We start from the raw sequence: 15,998 nt of genomic DNA, 5'->3' as shown, positions 1-15,998 counted from the left end.
GTGCATGGGCTGAGGAAGGCGGTGATTTGATTTTAACCAGTGGAGAGGCGGGCACGGGAAAGGAATGTTGCTGGGTGTCAGCTCTTGTAAAAGCCACGACCGAAGGTCTGTCCGGGGGCCGCTCATCATGTGTTCACAAGTCGCTACAAACATGTTCGGCGGTCGGCAAGTGGGCACGGCGGACCAGAAAAGCCGCAACGCATTGGTCGAACGAAAGTTGGAAGGCAACTTTAAAGTGGTTGGCAACGCTGGGAAGCAGGAAAGAAAAGGAGACGAGCTTTTGTCCACACCTATATACCGACCCCGTCTTCCAATTTACCCCTTCACCTCTATAGCCGCATATAACTCAGAAATGAATCTGCAAATGCCGTAAAAGGTGCCCATTTAGTCGATGGCGTCTACTCAATCACCCCCTTGTCGATTCTTTCCTTTTCCCCGTTGATCGGTCGCTTTGGGCATTCTAGTGCGAAATCGGAACGGGTGGGAGCAGAATGGGGAATCAACAGGACTTAATAGATTAACAGCGGATACATGAAAATTGATCAAAGTGAGAGACATTTAAGGCAGCCGAAACAATTCCAGCCAGCCTACTGAAACGCTGAGAAAATTGGGCTGGTTGCCAGACCTAGCGCGCACAGCTTGGAAGCCAGCCGCAAAATCCCGCTGAGAAAAGCCCGCTTGGCATTCTTCGCTTGACCTTTCCGCGGAAGACAGTTCCTCGCATAGTAGGGACGTGTGAACACGTGATGCGGGGACCGACCGTTCATCGTGTGAATGGGCCTTTATACTATCTGTCAGCCTACAATATTCCCTTTCTAGCGGCCGGTCGGCCGATGCCCGCCAGTCCGCAAGTCACATTCAAACCACCACAGTTCTCAGCGCACGCGCTAAAGACAACTAGCTGTCAAGCAGGCAGAGTGTATGACCGTGCTGAACCGGATCTCAGCCGGCGTCTGGTTTATGGGGGTTTATCGTCCCAAAGCAACTCAGGCTATGCGGGATGCCGTAGTGAAGGGCACTGGAAATTTCGACCACCTGGGGTTCCTTAACGTTCGCTGACATCGCACAGCACACGGGCCTCTGAATTTCGCCTCCGCCGAAATTCAGCCACCGAGGCCGCGATCGCACTCGCGTCTTTCTGGTCAGCAGTCGCGCGCCGTAACCACTGAGTCACCGTGGCAGCTTCCGCATCAGTTAGCTTTCAGTATGTTTTCTCGGTAGCAGACGAGTTTTCGCCCATTCCTTAAAGGTTCCCTCATCTTCGGGAAAAGGCCGACTTTCGACTCTCCCTTCCTAGAAAATCCACGCAGCCACTCCCCTTTCTCCCTTGAGTCACCGGAGATAAGCGCAAGCCTACTCCTTGCCTCTCTCGGACTTTTGTCGACCTTCTTGCTGTTGCCAATACAACTATGGCTTTGTCCCTGACCTCATTTCTTGGCTTTTCACTGTTAGCCTTCTTGCTACCACTCCCCTCTTTATGAGTCACTTTTTGACAGCTGCTCGTGATCCCGGCTACCCAACCTATTTCTCTACATTGGCGAAGTTACCCAGGTCATTGCCCATTCCGTGCATATGTTCTGCGCTGGCATGTCCGCCATTTTCATTTATAATCTCTCTAGGGGTCAATTTTTCCTCCATTTATATCCAGCTTTCCCCAGTTTCCTCTTCCGTCAGCCTTTCCACGTCAACGACACGCGTCTCTGTGTGGAGTTTTCAGCTCTCGGTACTCAACACGTGCACACGAATATTTCGCAGTCCCTGCATAGAACCTGCTTTTAAAGCGCGTACTGCAGATCACTGATGCTTGTTGATTTTTTTTTGGTGGGGGTGGGGTTACATAGAGGACAACATATTGAAATGACGAGTGTACTCAAAGTAAACTTAGGCGAACCAAACTCAACAGCAACGCTGTGTTAGCAGTCTTGCTCGAGAGTGTAATCTTCCCTACATTTTTTTTTCTTCACAGTTTAGTACAGGTGAATATTTCTACCAGAACAATTATAAGCATACCGACAGGCTACAAACCGCGTGAAACAACGTGTTGAGATAAAGTTTATCATCTGGAAATAGAGGACAACAGATAGAAATGACGAGTGTACTCAAAGTAAACTTAGGCGAACCAAACTCAACGGCAACGCTGTGTTAGCAGTCTTGCTCGAGAGTGTAATCTTCCCTACATTTTCTTTTATTCACAGTTTAGTACAGGTGAATATTTCTACCAGAACAATTATAAGCATACGGACAGGCTACGACACCGCGTGAAACAACGTGTTGAGATAAAGTATCATCTGGAACTGGCGACTCCCGCCTGCAAACGATTTACTATTTTCCCTGCGCGGAATTTTCTGTTGTAACTCTATGGCGGGAAATCGTGACTCATGGGTTTGGAGGAAACCTGACGCTGGCTGAGATAGTAGACTGTTCGCGGTACCCCCTCGAACGTATCTGGAAGCGCATGACGTGTCAGCCTTTGCAGCTGACAGTGCTGGTGGGTTCCAGTGAAGGTGTGTGGAGATCCCAGAAAAAGATTAAGCTTCTGAATAGCCCAGCCGCCTGAATCACCTGCAGGCGGCCGGTATCTAAAGCGCTTATTCCCGGAAGAACGTAAGGAAAACAGTGTCTAGGGCGTCTACAATAGACGAACAATCGAAATTCCCTTGACTCAGAGGAGGGCCACTGCCCGACTAGTGGCCACTGCCCACCTATTCGCTACGGGTGGCGCCAACCAATACCGTGCATCTCTTTTCGTGCACGTGGTACTATGAACCCAGCTTTTTAAAGCAGTCGTGCACCGGCCGGAGACCGCATAGTCCAGCTCAGACGCTGGTGCTTTTGCGGTAGTGTGCATTGCAGAGCGTGGAATCGCGGTCGCGTTTTCTCTTTTTCGTGATGACTTCTGGCAGAGAGACGTTGTCCGGCACTGCGAAGACCAGAGACGAATTTTCCGTCGTTGTTGTCGACGCGAAATCTCAGACGGAATACACCCTTGGCAAGTTTCTCGGCAAGGCATGTGTCCTTAGAGAACGGGCGCGGTACGTTCCATACAGCAGAACGTGGTGGTATACGCTTTTAGTCTAGCCTGATTATAACGACATTCCTTCAAAGAAACCAGAAAGTTAATTGCTGCTGTCGCTTCGTGCGTTGGGTTAAATGCAATAAAGGCGTGAGGGCCCGTACACCGTGGGAGTAGATTAATGTACAGCTTTTGCGAAACGTAACCATGTCACGGACGTTAGCAAAGTAGCGCAGAGCACGAACGGCTCTCCAAAAGCTCTATATACGGGGAGTTTCACCTAAGACTTTACACATTTGTTAAAAACAAGCCTTTTGATTTAAAAGAGCATTTTTTTTCAGAGGATTGTCAGCGGTGTACTACAGTTGAGCCCACTTATAACGAACTTGATCGTCACGCGGCATTTGTTCGTTGTATCCAAAGTTCGTAGTAAGTGGACCACCTATAATACGGGCTAAAAGAGCAAGCGAGACGAAAGTTAACTTTATTTTTGAAAAAAGTCCGTGATGAATGTCTGCTTCTTCAAAGCTGATCGCATCACTGCCGTTTCTAATTTTTCCAGCGCGGTAATATGTTCATCGCCAAGGCCTCTGCTGCACACGAGTTCCTTAAGCGACGCGATGTAACCGATCGCGGTTGAAGCGTTCACAGCAACCGGCGGTAGAGCAGCATCCTCGTCATCGTCCTCGTCGGTCTCTGGGCAGTCAGGAAGGGCTCGCACTTCACGCACAATAGCTTCGTCAGTGCATGGCTCCGCAATGTCGGCGTCATCATCAGCAGAAACGAAATCGTCCCAGGCAACGTCAGGTCCGGCCAGCTGCGTGTCAACGACGCGTTGCCAACGACGCGAGGGGAACACAAAGTGCGCGAAATTCGCCTGCCGCGGGTTCGCAGTCGAGCGAAACCGCGCCAAACACCGCCGGCTCGGTCAACTACGGGGGCCCGACAGCTTCGCGTTCGTTCTAACCGAGTGTTGAGGCCACAACAGTTCGTTCTATGTGAGACACTGTGCCATTGCCCCAATATATATTTTGACGGTAGCACCGCCCTCGTTCGTACTAAGCGAGCGTTCGTTATATCTGCGGCTGTTATAAGTGGGCTCGACTGTAATTACGCCAGAATACAATCAAGAAAAGCGAACTAGCAGAGTAGTTAATCACAACTGAATAGTTTACTTTTTAACTATTGCTAGCAGGTGTTCAAGTTACTGAGAGACGAGTAGCCCACTGTTAGCAATATCCGAATCAGTTCTTAGAATTTCGAAAACGTGTTTACCAGGCGCTGGGGCTCTAAAAAGTGTGGCTACATCGCGCCAAAATAAATTTGCTTTCGAGAAGCTTGCAGGCAAAGTGACCTCTCCAGTGCGCGTAAGTCGTTGAAATACCCAATATTTGTTGGGCCACAGCGGCGACGGTAACGGCATTTTCGAAATCCTAAAAGCTGATACGGATATTGCTTACGGTGGGCTACACACCTCTCAATAATTAGGGAACATTATTATAATACTTAAAAAAGTTGACTAGTCAATATCAATCGACCAGCATGCTAGTTAGCACCTCTTAGCTGCACGAGCGTCTCCGAGCCTTTCTAGACAAGGAACTGATCATAGTATGCCGATTCTGCGGGCTGATGCCGACAGACGTTTACCCAATGATAAATCTTTCTTACTTGTTTATCACACGAACTATTAACGCTTTACTGGCTTATACTGTCGTCCGTCAGTTAACAAATCGTGTCACACGCGTTTAATTCGGGAACTAAAAAATACAGAAGATACGAATCGTCGCTTCTGATAGAGGAAGGTAAAATGATCCTAGAATCCAAGTTTGATGACTGTAGGTTAATTAGTTTATTATAGGCAAAATGGCGGAATAGCGCGGACGACTATATAGCCACGGGAACGGTGTGACGGCATAGCCACCGTAAGTCCTCACGGCATAGTGACAATTGCCACAGAATGATCTGAAAACCGCCGGATTTGTGTAAAATTAGAAGGAGAAATGTGTAATTAAGCGTAATTAACACTTCAGATCCCCGAAAGGGGTATAATTTGGTTATCGATATAGCCACGGTAACGGTGTGACGTCACCCACCGTAAGTCGTCACGCCATAGTGTCCTCGGGTTTCGCCTCTCAACACTTTAGTTGCCAAAGTGTCGTCACAATTTTACCGACATTGTAGACCGCTCACAATGTTATGCCTAAAAAAGAGCTTGTCTAACTTTTTGGTGCATGTACTCTCTCCTCTGCCTTCCTCTTCTTAGTTGGGGAAGATTGGTACCAGGAAGTGAAATGCGCTGTAACTGTTTCACATGTTGGTGGACACCTCAACCGCGCAATACGGGAAGGGAGGAAGGTAGGAGTGAAATAAGGAAAAGATAGACAGGTGTTGTATGGGAGTGCTACAGACATTTCCACCAGCTAATGATTTCGTCCAGTTGGGATTTTTAACGTGCACTAACATCACATACACACACACGTGCGCGTTTTGCGTTTCGCCTCCACCGACACGCGGCTGCCGCAGCCGGATTCGAACTCGTGTGCTCCAGCTCAGCATGCAGCAAGGGCGCTATTACCACTGAGCCATCGGGGCGGGTTCTTCGTTTGGGAGATTTACAGAGTATAGCACAGCATGTAGACGGGACCACCAGGACTGTGCAAAAACGGGGAAACTCGGTTACAGATGGGGCTGTAAAAAGTTGTCAGTTGCAAGTCAGGTTGCTCAGTTTACTAGTTAACGCGATTCTCCTGTTTTCTAACGTCCTCCACTGCAGGTGTTACTGTGCCAATAAAAAGCATCTTTATTCCTCAAAAAAGAGTACTGTGAGCAATCACTTACGTATTCCGCCGAGGCACTATATTTTTGCACTTTTCCTGTGTGTTTGCAAACGACAGCCTCCAGATTATTCCTGTCTGGTATGCTTTGTAAACTAAACCATACTTTTGAAACAAATTTCGGACAACTTTGCCAAAACTTACCAGGCTGAACGGTTTGCTTCTCAGTCGCATATTAAAAGTTATTATACCAGCCCTCAAGCTATAAATCTGTGTATGGTAAAGAGGACCCCTCTTCTCACCTACAAAGAACTTTTTGATCTTTAGGGAAGCCGTGAGGGCTCTACTATGCGAATGAGAAGCAAACCATGCATCCTGGCTACTTTTGGGAAAGTCTGTACCTATGCCCTTCTTCCGTTCGTTCCGTCTGTCTTGAATTTCAACTAGTGCCTATTTTGTGCACTTAGGCGTCAAGCTCATTTTGCCTTCAGGTGAAGGGATCCATCGCCGAGTGTTTCAGTCACACTGTACGACAGCAATTGCTCCGCATTCGTTTGGAGAACCGTGCAACAAGCTGGCATTGCTTTTCCAGGGCGGACACGCGCATTGCTTCGAGTTTGTGGACAACAAGGCGAACGTGGTGTACGCAGGGAAGATCGTCTCCAAGGCTCATCTTACATCGCCGATCGTCAAGTTTTGTGTGAGTTCCTATATCACTGCACATCGTCTATTCTCCTTCTTCCCTTTTGGTAGAAATTTTGTTGATGGGACAATGAGGACAGAATAAAACGATTTTCTGGACTTGCTAGTGCATCGTGCCGATCCACGAATAATTCAAAATGACGACTTGTATAAGCGAGCCAGTTCCAAACCCAAACGTTTAACGGATTTTGGCCCTGGGGATACATTCTATAAGAATCCATTATTCACTTTCGATTTAGTCACTGTTTTTCAGTCTTGCTGCTTCGGCTTTCAAGCGTCAGTAGGAAGCAACCGTGAGATCCGGTCCCATGTAAGTCAATGCTGAGGTCATTTCCCAGGGACGCTTGAAAGATGCGGCAACATCACAGAACAACAGTGACTATTGCGATAGGGCCGCATATATTCGAAAGGGATAGTGGATCTTGATAGGTTGCGGCCCCTGCTTGTAGTTTTATGGCCTTCTCAAAAGCTTACCTAACCACAGATTTCGTTGACAGTAACACCTTTCACACGGTAGCCTGGCGAGACAGACGAACTTCAATCTCTCCATGTCCTTTTAAAGCTTCTAAACATTTTCTTTCAACTTTTTATCTGCAGAAAGGGGTCACTAGCGGGGGACAAAATTTACACTTGATTCTTCCAACACAAATAAAAAAACAGTCATATATGTCAAGATTGCGCTGTAGTAACCGATTACCTTCGCCATCGTGATGGCTTTTGTCATCTCCACGTACGGCTTTATCAATCATAATTTTCAGCTTCTCAGTCCACCACTTTTGCTTCTTTTGTTTGCGCTTACTACAACCTTTCCGAGGTTATTAATTAATTTGTCTTCTGCAGCTTGAAGATGAAATCGACATCCACAAAAGCCTGCGTCACAACCACGTGGTTGGTTTCCACAACCACTTTGAGAACGACAAGAACGTGTACCTCAACTTGGAGCTGTGCACATTGCAGGTGCGTCAACGTTCCTGCTCTCGGTGGTTCCCATTTGCACCGATTTTCTTTGCGTTCGTTCTAAGATGCTGCTAAGGTTATCAAGGTTCGTTTTTAGTTCGTTTAGTGGTGCTTAACGTCCCAAAGCAACTCAGGCTAGGAGGGACGCTATAGTGGAGTGCTCCTGAATAATTTCGATCATCTTGGATTCTCGAACGTTTCCTGACTGCAAAATGCTAACCATACGATGTAGTCAGTGTAGGAATTCTTGAAAATTTGTTTTTGAGGAACAAAGATGGCGCAGTAAACGTCTCACATCCCCGCGGACACCTGAACCGCCCCTTGAGGGAATGGATGCAGGAGGGAGTAACCGTACAGTCAGTTGGTGTGTATGAAACCTAATGAAACCAGAGACAAAGAAGTTCGCAGACACTAAACTATTTTAACGTGTATAAACGCGAAAGCATTGCTGTGCCTGGGTGCTTAATCCTGTCCTTTACCAACTGCATGACTAGGGACTCCGGAACGTTTTTGGGAGGGGGGGGGGGGGCGAGTATTGTCTTTCCTTCATCATCATCATCAGCCGGACTAGACCCACTTTCATGAGAAGTGCTTCCCGCTGCCAGCCAAAATACAAATACGAAGGGGCATTAGAAACACATCAATAATCAAAGTGGTGACAAAAATTGTGACGCAATATACCTTGTGCAACATCGCTTCCATGGCCTGAACGTTTCGACCCAGGCACGAAGAAGTTGTTCTTCTTCTGAGACCCAGATATCTTCCTAGGCAAGTAGTAGTAGCGTAAATCTCATTTCCGCAAGATGGGACGGGGTTTAGGGGTCGGGGTCTTGAGCTGCAGGTGGTGTTCCTAGGTACAGGATCCCATTGGTTCTTGCTGCCTCCTCGGGCCGCTCAACCAGCGCAAGCTGATCTTACGGGTCGGAGCTGGACAGAAGCTCCTCCCACTGCTCGACTGACGGGTTTGTAACTCTGGGCTCTATCGGGCTCGCTCGACAGCCCCATGTGGAGTGGTAGAGGGTGGCTATCTCTCCGCACCACACGCATTGTGGAATGTATTGCGTAGGCCAGATCTTACTGTAATGTAGCGACTTGGGTATGAGTTTGTTTGTAGCGACATTGTAAATCTGCAGTTATTAAAAAATACACTCAAGGGATGAGAGACGTGCAAGTAGACCGCGTTACGTTTCGCCACCGCCGTTTGAGATCAACGCGGCTGCAGTGGACGCAGGTGTATCATTCCGAGCAACGGACAATTCGCTTGGACGACTGCCACCCTGAGCCGTCTCGGGAATCGTGTCCAAACAGATCCACTTGCCACGTGTCGTCTTGTCCGTGCGTGTGTGCAAACGCTTGTGAGAGCACGGCGCTCGGGGAGAGAGTGTTCGCCCCGGGGCCGGATGGATCCGGATCACAACCCCGCCGGGTCAGAGTCAGCGACGCTTGCATTGAACATGAGCGCTGGTTCGACACGTGCGCGTCTTCGGAACCTTCCTCCTTTCCCTCTGAGGGATGCTCCCGCCGCTAGGTCGCCGTCGAGACACCTGCTGTGTGGGCGTGTCAGATTTTTCTCTGGGGCCAGCTTCTGTTGCCGTTCGTACGAGACGCAGTATTAAACCTTGTTCTTGTTAGACGATGCCATCGTCCTTTGCCGGAACCTGCCGATGCTCTCCGCGGGACATCGGACCGCCAGGTCAACGCTACCCTTGTGGCTGGCGTGCGACAGCGGTGGGATGTCGCAGGCGAGCTCCATGTAACAACCGGCATATGTTTACGTTTGGTACGTCTATGTGCTTAGACCGAAGCGGCGAGCAACGCCGATCGGGCGAAACCGCATCAACTATCGGGAAAGATCGACGGGGGGCGCTGCCCCCACTGGAAAAAAATTGGGGGACGTCCGCCCCCCCCCCCCCCCTGGCCCCGCCCCCGGTTCCGGAGTCCCTGACTGCGTGCACCGTATCCCCGCAAACTTAATCTCATCCGCCCATCTAACTTTCTGCCGTCCCCTCCTACGTTTGCCTTCTCTTGGAATCCACTCCGTTACCCCCTTAAGGACCCGCGGTTATCTAGCCTTCGCATTGAATGGCCAGCTAAAGTCCATTTCTTGCTCTTGAATTCAACTATAGAATGTCATATACCCGCGTTTGTTCCCTCACGCTCTCTGCCCACTTCCGGTCTCTTAACGTTACAGCCATCATTTTTCCTTTCAGAGCTCCCTGCGTTCTCCTTAACTTAAGCTGAACCCTATTTGTTAGCCTCCATGTTTCAACCACGTAGGTGATTACCGGTAAGATACAGCTGTTGTATACTTTTCTCTTGAGGGATATTGGTAAACTGCTATTCATGATCTGAGAAAGGCTGCCATACGCGCTCCACCCCATTCTTATTCTTCCAGCCATTTCCCTCTCATGATCCGGATCAGCGGCTCATTCATTGCTTACCAAAGGGAAACGTTGAGTGCGTGATGCTGGCGTGGGATTAAGCGCGTGCCATGTGCGGGTTACCTGACCGCCGCCGCGCCAATAGGAGTGGAATCTTTAGGATTTACTCGAACTGGTGGACCGTAGTGCGAATATAACTTTGTACAAAGCGAAAATGAACAGTGCAGCAAAAATGTGGCGTCGTTTTGATTGCGAAAGCAATGCTACTTGCACTTTCACGCTTTTGCCATGCCGCGGCGGTGACCACCATTGACCTTCATTTCACCTTGATTGCATTAGATTGGATTTGATTGGACTGGATTGAATTGGATTAGATTACATTACATTAGATTAGATTACATTGGATTGGATTCGATAGGAGTGGATTGGAGTGTAGTGGATTGAATTGGATTGGTTTGGATTGCATAACCGATGCATCACCACCAGCTACACTACCAGCTGTACCATGGCGTAGGTTCGGATATTGCTTTCGCAATTACCGGGCTTAACCATGCAAGCTAAGCCACAGCGAATTTTTTCTTACCTTTCGCCTCTTACGCAACTCACATTAGTGCACTTATTTATTCTTTAAAGACACCGCCGCGGTGGCTCAGTGGTTACGGCGCTCGGCTGCTGACCCGAAAGACGCGGGCTCGATCCCGGCCGCGGCGGCTGAATTTCGATGCAGGAGAAATTCTAGAGGCCCGTGTAGTGTGCGATGTCAGTGCACGTTAAATAACCCCGGGTGGTCGAAATTTCCGGAGCCCTTCACTGCGGCGTCTCTCATAGCCTTAGTTGCTTTGGGACGTTAGACCCCAACAAACCAAACTATTGTTTGAAGGCCTGATATCAGGATATTTAGGGTTGTCTATCATCCAACCCACTCTTATGAAATCACGTTATGCCAGTATCTATTTGGGCCTTTAGTTGTCACGGCAATTTTTTGCGAGAACTGCCACATTGTGTCCTGGAATCATAATATAGGACGCAGCCAAATACTGCAAACTGTCTTCGTTGTTACTAAAACTGCCATTTAATACTGTGGCGCACTATTGTGGACGCTGAGCCACCCGACGCGGTGGCTCAGTGGTAGGGCGTTCGTCTACGGAGCCGGAGTACCCTGGTTCGAACCCGACCGCGGCGGCCGCGTTACGATGGAGGCGAAACGCAAGTGGCGTCCGTGTGCTGTGCGATGTCAGTGCGCGTTAAAGATCCCCAGGTGGTCGAAATTATTCCAGAGACCTCCACTACGGCACCGATTTCTTCTTTCACTCCCTTCCCTTACGGCGCGGTGCAGGTGTCCGCCGAGATATGTGGGGCAGATACTGGGCCATTTCCTTTCCTCAAAAACCAATTCAATTTAAAAACAATTACTTCAGTCAAGCTTAATCCAGACTGGCGTGATTTTAACGAGTGTCCTAAAGTGGACATGTCCCGGTCTATAACCTGTAGGAATCGCCATTTTCTTTGTTATATTCTTAAGCGTGTCTCACCTTCGTGGGTCGTCCGCAGCCTTCATTCGCGCATTTATTTCGCAGTCTCTGGAGGATGTCCTCGAGCACCGCAGGACCCTCACCGAGGCAGAGGTGCGGTACTTGATGCGCCAGCTGCTCCTCGCCTGCCAGTACCTGGTGCAGGAGAAGGTCATCCACCGAAACCTGAAGGTCGGAAACCTGCTCCTCACCAGAGGCCTGCAACTCAAGGTGGCCGATTTCGGGTTCGCCACCCGCTTCCACTTCAAGGGGCAACTCAAGAAGTCCATTTGTGGCACCGCTAACTACATGGCCCCCGAGATGTTGACCCTAAAGGTCTACAGCCACGAAGTGGACATCTAGGCCGTTGGATGCATCTTGTGAGCTTCACTCGATAGCACAGAAATGCCTGCAGCTGTTTTAATTATTCCATCGACAGCTCGCAATGCATATATCGTACAGGTAATAACCCGTCCATAAATGTATTAAAGGCACAGGCTACTGTCCCAAATGTGAATATAAAAACTGACAAATTCTTGCCTATCTTTGCCTATATTGACAATGACGTGGGAAGAACTCATAGGCCGAGGCATATACTTAAATTTTTATCTGGCAAAGCAAGTCGGGCCTGAGTGGACGGCGGTGATGGGTTCAGATCAACTCCGCAGCTTTGCCGGCAGTCGGGTTAAAATAGATGTGAATTGTGCGAATGAACTAAACGCTAATATAAAGGGTTAATTTAATTACAGCAAATTTCCGGCGCCATAATTTTTCGTATTTCATCTAGTCACCGTATCCTGAAGAGTTCAAGTGTGCTTGTTCATTTTACTATATTGACAGGTGAGCTTTTATCGTGATAAAACACTTGCGCATATCTGTGACGGACATCATCACCCATATTTTTTTATGGCTTTCGAACCTTTATAATGCGTTAAATTTTTTTGCAAGAAAAGCTCAGAATCAGTAAACGGGGCGCTCGTTATCGCACTGATGGGAAACAGCTGAGACTGGACGAGAGACAAAGAATGAAGCAGACGTCAGATTTGCTTCTTCCTTCGTTCCTGTCTCGTCGAGTCCAGGCTGTTCGTCATCATTATGAAATTACGCCACTATCCCAAACTCCTCTTTGCAACCCTGATTACCACCAACTTAATTGGCGGGCAGTCGTCTGCAATGTCCTTCCGCTGACACGCCTCTGCATGAAATCGGGATTCGCAGACGCCGGCACAGACGGGAAGCGACGTTCATGTGTCGAGAACATGGGTTTGAAAAGTTCCAGCCGTGATTCCCGGGTACGCAACCAGATTTGCGTGTCTTCCAGCAAGCAACTTACGAATGCCGCAGAGAAAATGTTGTCCATATAATTCGCTATAAGGTCCCGCTTCATGTTAAAACAATGAGATAATCCACCTCACGTTCAAATCCAGGCACTTAGGTGCATCACGAGCGTCGTTTGCCCGCTCTTTCGTTGCCATCATGGGGATATTAGTTGGTACGGGTGTCCTATAGCATTGCTGTGCCCGCACTCTTTCGAGCTCCGACGTGCTGAGATGACAGACGGTGCGGACCCTGACAGGCCGGGAACTGCTCTCCGCAGGTACAAGCTGCTAGTGGGGTGTCCCCCGTTCAGTTCGCCGTTGAAAGCCATGATTTACGCCAAAATCAAGAGTAACGAATACAGGATCCCCGAGACCGTGTCCCCCGAAGCGAGCGCCCTCACTAGGTGGATTCTCCAACCGGAACCCGCAAGGCGGCCCAGCATCGAGGCCATCATGCACCATGAGTTCATGACAAGAGGTAGGCCTCATCTTGCATCTCTATGTGCTGTGTGTCTGTGTGGTGTGCTGCTTCCATCATGCTTTCTTTCTTTTTTCAACGCTAGAGCGTTCTATCTGACGTTCGGCGAAAACGCCGCGCTCGTTGTCACTAATTTAGGATTGTTCGGCAGAGGTCGTGACGTCACACCACAGTCAACCAATGAGAGTGAGACATCAAGACGGACACGTAGAACAGAGGGGTAGGCGGGATGCCAGACGCGAAGAAGTCAGAGCATGCGGACAGTTTCCCCTGCTCTTTTTTTTTTGTTCGCGAGTCAAGTCTTGTCACAGAGTGCATGATGTGGCTCTTGGGGTAGTGGTGCAGCGCTAGAGCGCTCCTCAAAAAAAAAAAAAGAAGAAAGGCGGAGGTTCGCTTTGTACGGGTGCGTACCGTAAAATGTTTGTGGAGTTTCGGTTGAGGGCTGCGTCAGGGGTAGGAAATTTGCCGTATATACCAATGCCCGATCATTCTGTACTCTCGTGCAAGGCAATTCGAAAGATCACGGAATTATGTGACTGATAGCGCTAGTTCGTGTCAAAACGAAACATTGTGTCTTCCGATAGAGATCGTTTCCAGAATGACAAATTTTTCTTCGTGCAGAAGCACTAATTCGACAGGTATGAACCCCCCAGCAAAACGTTCGTTGTCTGTTGCCTTGTCTGTTCCCAGTGGCGGTGCTAAGGGGGGAGGGGGGGGGCGGTCGCCCTTCCCTTCCCCCCCCAAAAGCCTTTGCATATTTTCCCGGACGTGCGTTTTCGTGCTCTCGTACGGCGAGATGTAATTTTTGACGTAGAACTGAAAAGCTTTTTCGTCTGTGATGCATCAAGTGGTCCCCTACTTTGTACGTTCACCTTGTTAGAGGCTGTCTTATTTCACACAATTCCACGTTCTACACGTTGGTAGTTATGCGAGCAGAATTCGTAGTGATTGTCGAGGTATCGTGGTCCTGCCGTGCCCCCACCGTTGTTTTGCCATGCCGCCGGCGTGGCGGCGACGGCGGTGCCATTCACCTGCGGTTGCGGTGGCCAGCAACCTCGTCAGGGCGGCAAACAGCCACCCATTCATGTCTTTATCCCACCATGGGACACAGCGACGCCAGCGAGGGGATCATCCCTTTTTGGCTTGACAAGGAGCGCCGACCAGCTGCCTTGAAGGAGGGTACTGGGGGCGGAACAAAGCCACTCCCAGAACTGAGTAATGAAGGCCGCTTATCCCACTGGGGAAATGTCCGGGCAGTTACTTTGACCTTCGCAGACATGCCGTGGCGGCATATCTCAGCCGTCGGCTTGTTTCCCCTGGTATCGACAATGAATATTGCGCGCGTAAACGTTAACATTCAAAGATTGAGTAATGGTATAACGTCTATAGCGTTCGCCCTTTACTTTTCAACAACAAAGCGCACCAATTTTTTTGTGCAAATAAAATAAATAAGAAATCGTTGTTTCTATTTTTTTCTTTTTTGATATACGGAAATAAGTCCCCCCCCCCCCCCCCCCTTAAAACCACGCTCTGGGGCCGCCACTGTCTGTTCACTGCAGGCCTTGCGCGAGCGCTCCGTTCCGCGGCACTGCCCGCACTTCGTCGTCTTCTACGTAGCACAAATTCGTGCTTTCGCTAAAATTCGAGTGCAGTAAACATGCTTTAGTTATTGCTTTCGCCAGAAGTATACTAATCTCCTCGCCTATAGTTTAAGGCATTGATCCACGTCCGCAGCCCCTGAATGTTCTTCGCCATCTCCTTCCAGGCCTCCTTCCTGCCCAGCTGCCTGCATCCCGTGTCACAACGGAGCCTCGCACGGACGCCGTCGGCAACGCCTTGGACACAGCCGAAAGGAAACCCGTCTCGGAGGAGGACGAAATCCATGGAGGGTTGGACTGTGTCTCCGATTGAAAAGGTCTACATGGGAACGGCTGCACTTATTTAATGCTTCAGCAGCTCCAGTTCTTTTGTTTTTCTGCAGCTTTTACTAGTATTGTAACCATTGTTTTATTTGAACAATACAAGTTTTAGGAAGCTCTTATTTCCATTCAAGCTTTAAGGCATCCTGTTTCTTGTTGACATGTAATCCTTTGCCATTGGAGTACATGTACAGATACTATTTTTGATAATGCTTCTGTCGTTACTGGCAAGCCTGTTATTGGACTCCAAAGGCGGATTGCAGTGAATCATGATGTGTGCATGCTACGTCTGTAATGCGATTTTAATTTTTATGTGTCGAACTTTTTAATAAATATTTGTACTTGGTGTGCTGTATCCATGCACTTTACGAAAAAGGCTCGTTATCCTCTTTTCGACCACACCAACTGCGGAACTGCGATTCGAAACTATGCAACCGCACGTGGCCACTTTGTGGAAGTTGCCAGATGGTGGCGCCACCTATGAACGAGAGAGCCAGCTATCGGTGGTGCCCTATAACTTTTTGTTTAATGTGTTGTTACCGATTTTTAATCCTGTAGGCCCATTTGCGAGGCCTTATAGCAGGGGGGACAAACACAATTTCTACACTCAGTCCGAAGCTACAACCAGGCATGCAGCATAAAACGCAATCACACGGCGGCAAGAACAGACACATGATCTGATCAGAGTTACAAATGAACTGTCAGACCATGTTGAATAGGGGTAAACATTTGTTTATTTATTCAAAATACCATACAGGATCCAGAAGGGCATCGATTGAGGGGGGCAAAAGGACGAATTAAGTATTATAGGAACAATTAGTTAAACCAGGGTCCATGCGGGCCCTTGAAAACTTTGAAAACCCTTGAATTTCGGTGTGGTGAGGGAGATGGCCGTGGAAAAACACTAGTATCCTTAATTTTTTTTTTCACAAGTTATCTTGTTG

At 48.8% G+C, this 15,998-nt stretch overlaps 1 pseudogene; it reads left to right on the top strand.

The window, feature by feature from the left end:
- The first annotated feature begins 2,455 nt into the window (after window positions 1-2,455).
- LOC149367020 (serine/threonine-protein kinase PLK1-like) lies at window positions 2,456-15,216 on the top strand (annotated as a pseudogene).
- The last annotated feature ends 782 nt before the right edge of the window (window positions 15,217-15,998 follow it).

The sequence above is a fragment of the Amblyomma mixtum genome, chromosome 1 (genome assembly GCF_055824585.1).
Source record: "Amblyomma mixtum isolate Tamu chromosome 1, ASM5582458v1, whole genome shotgun sequence".
Classification (NCBI taxonomy): domain Eukaryota; kingdom Metazoa; phylum Arthropoda; class Arachnida; order Ixodida; family Ixodidae; genus Amblyomma; species Amblyomma mixtum.
Note: the sequence above shows the minus strand (reverse complement) of the source record. Positions and strands in the feature narration are given on the sequence as shown.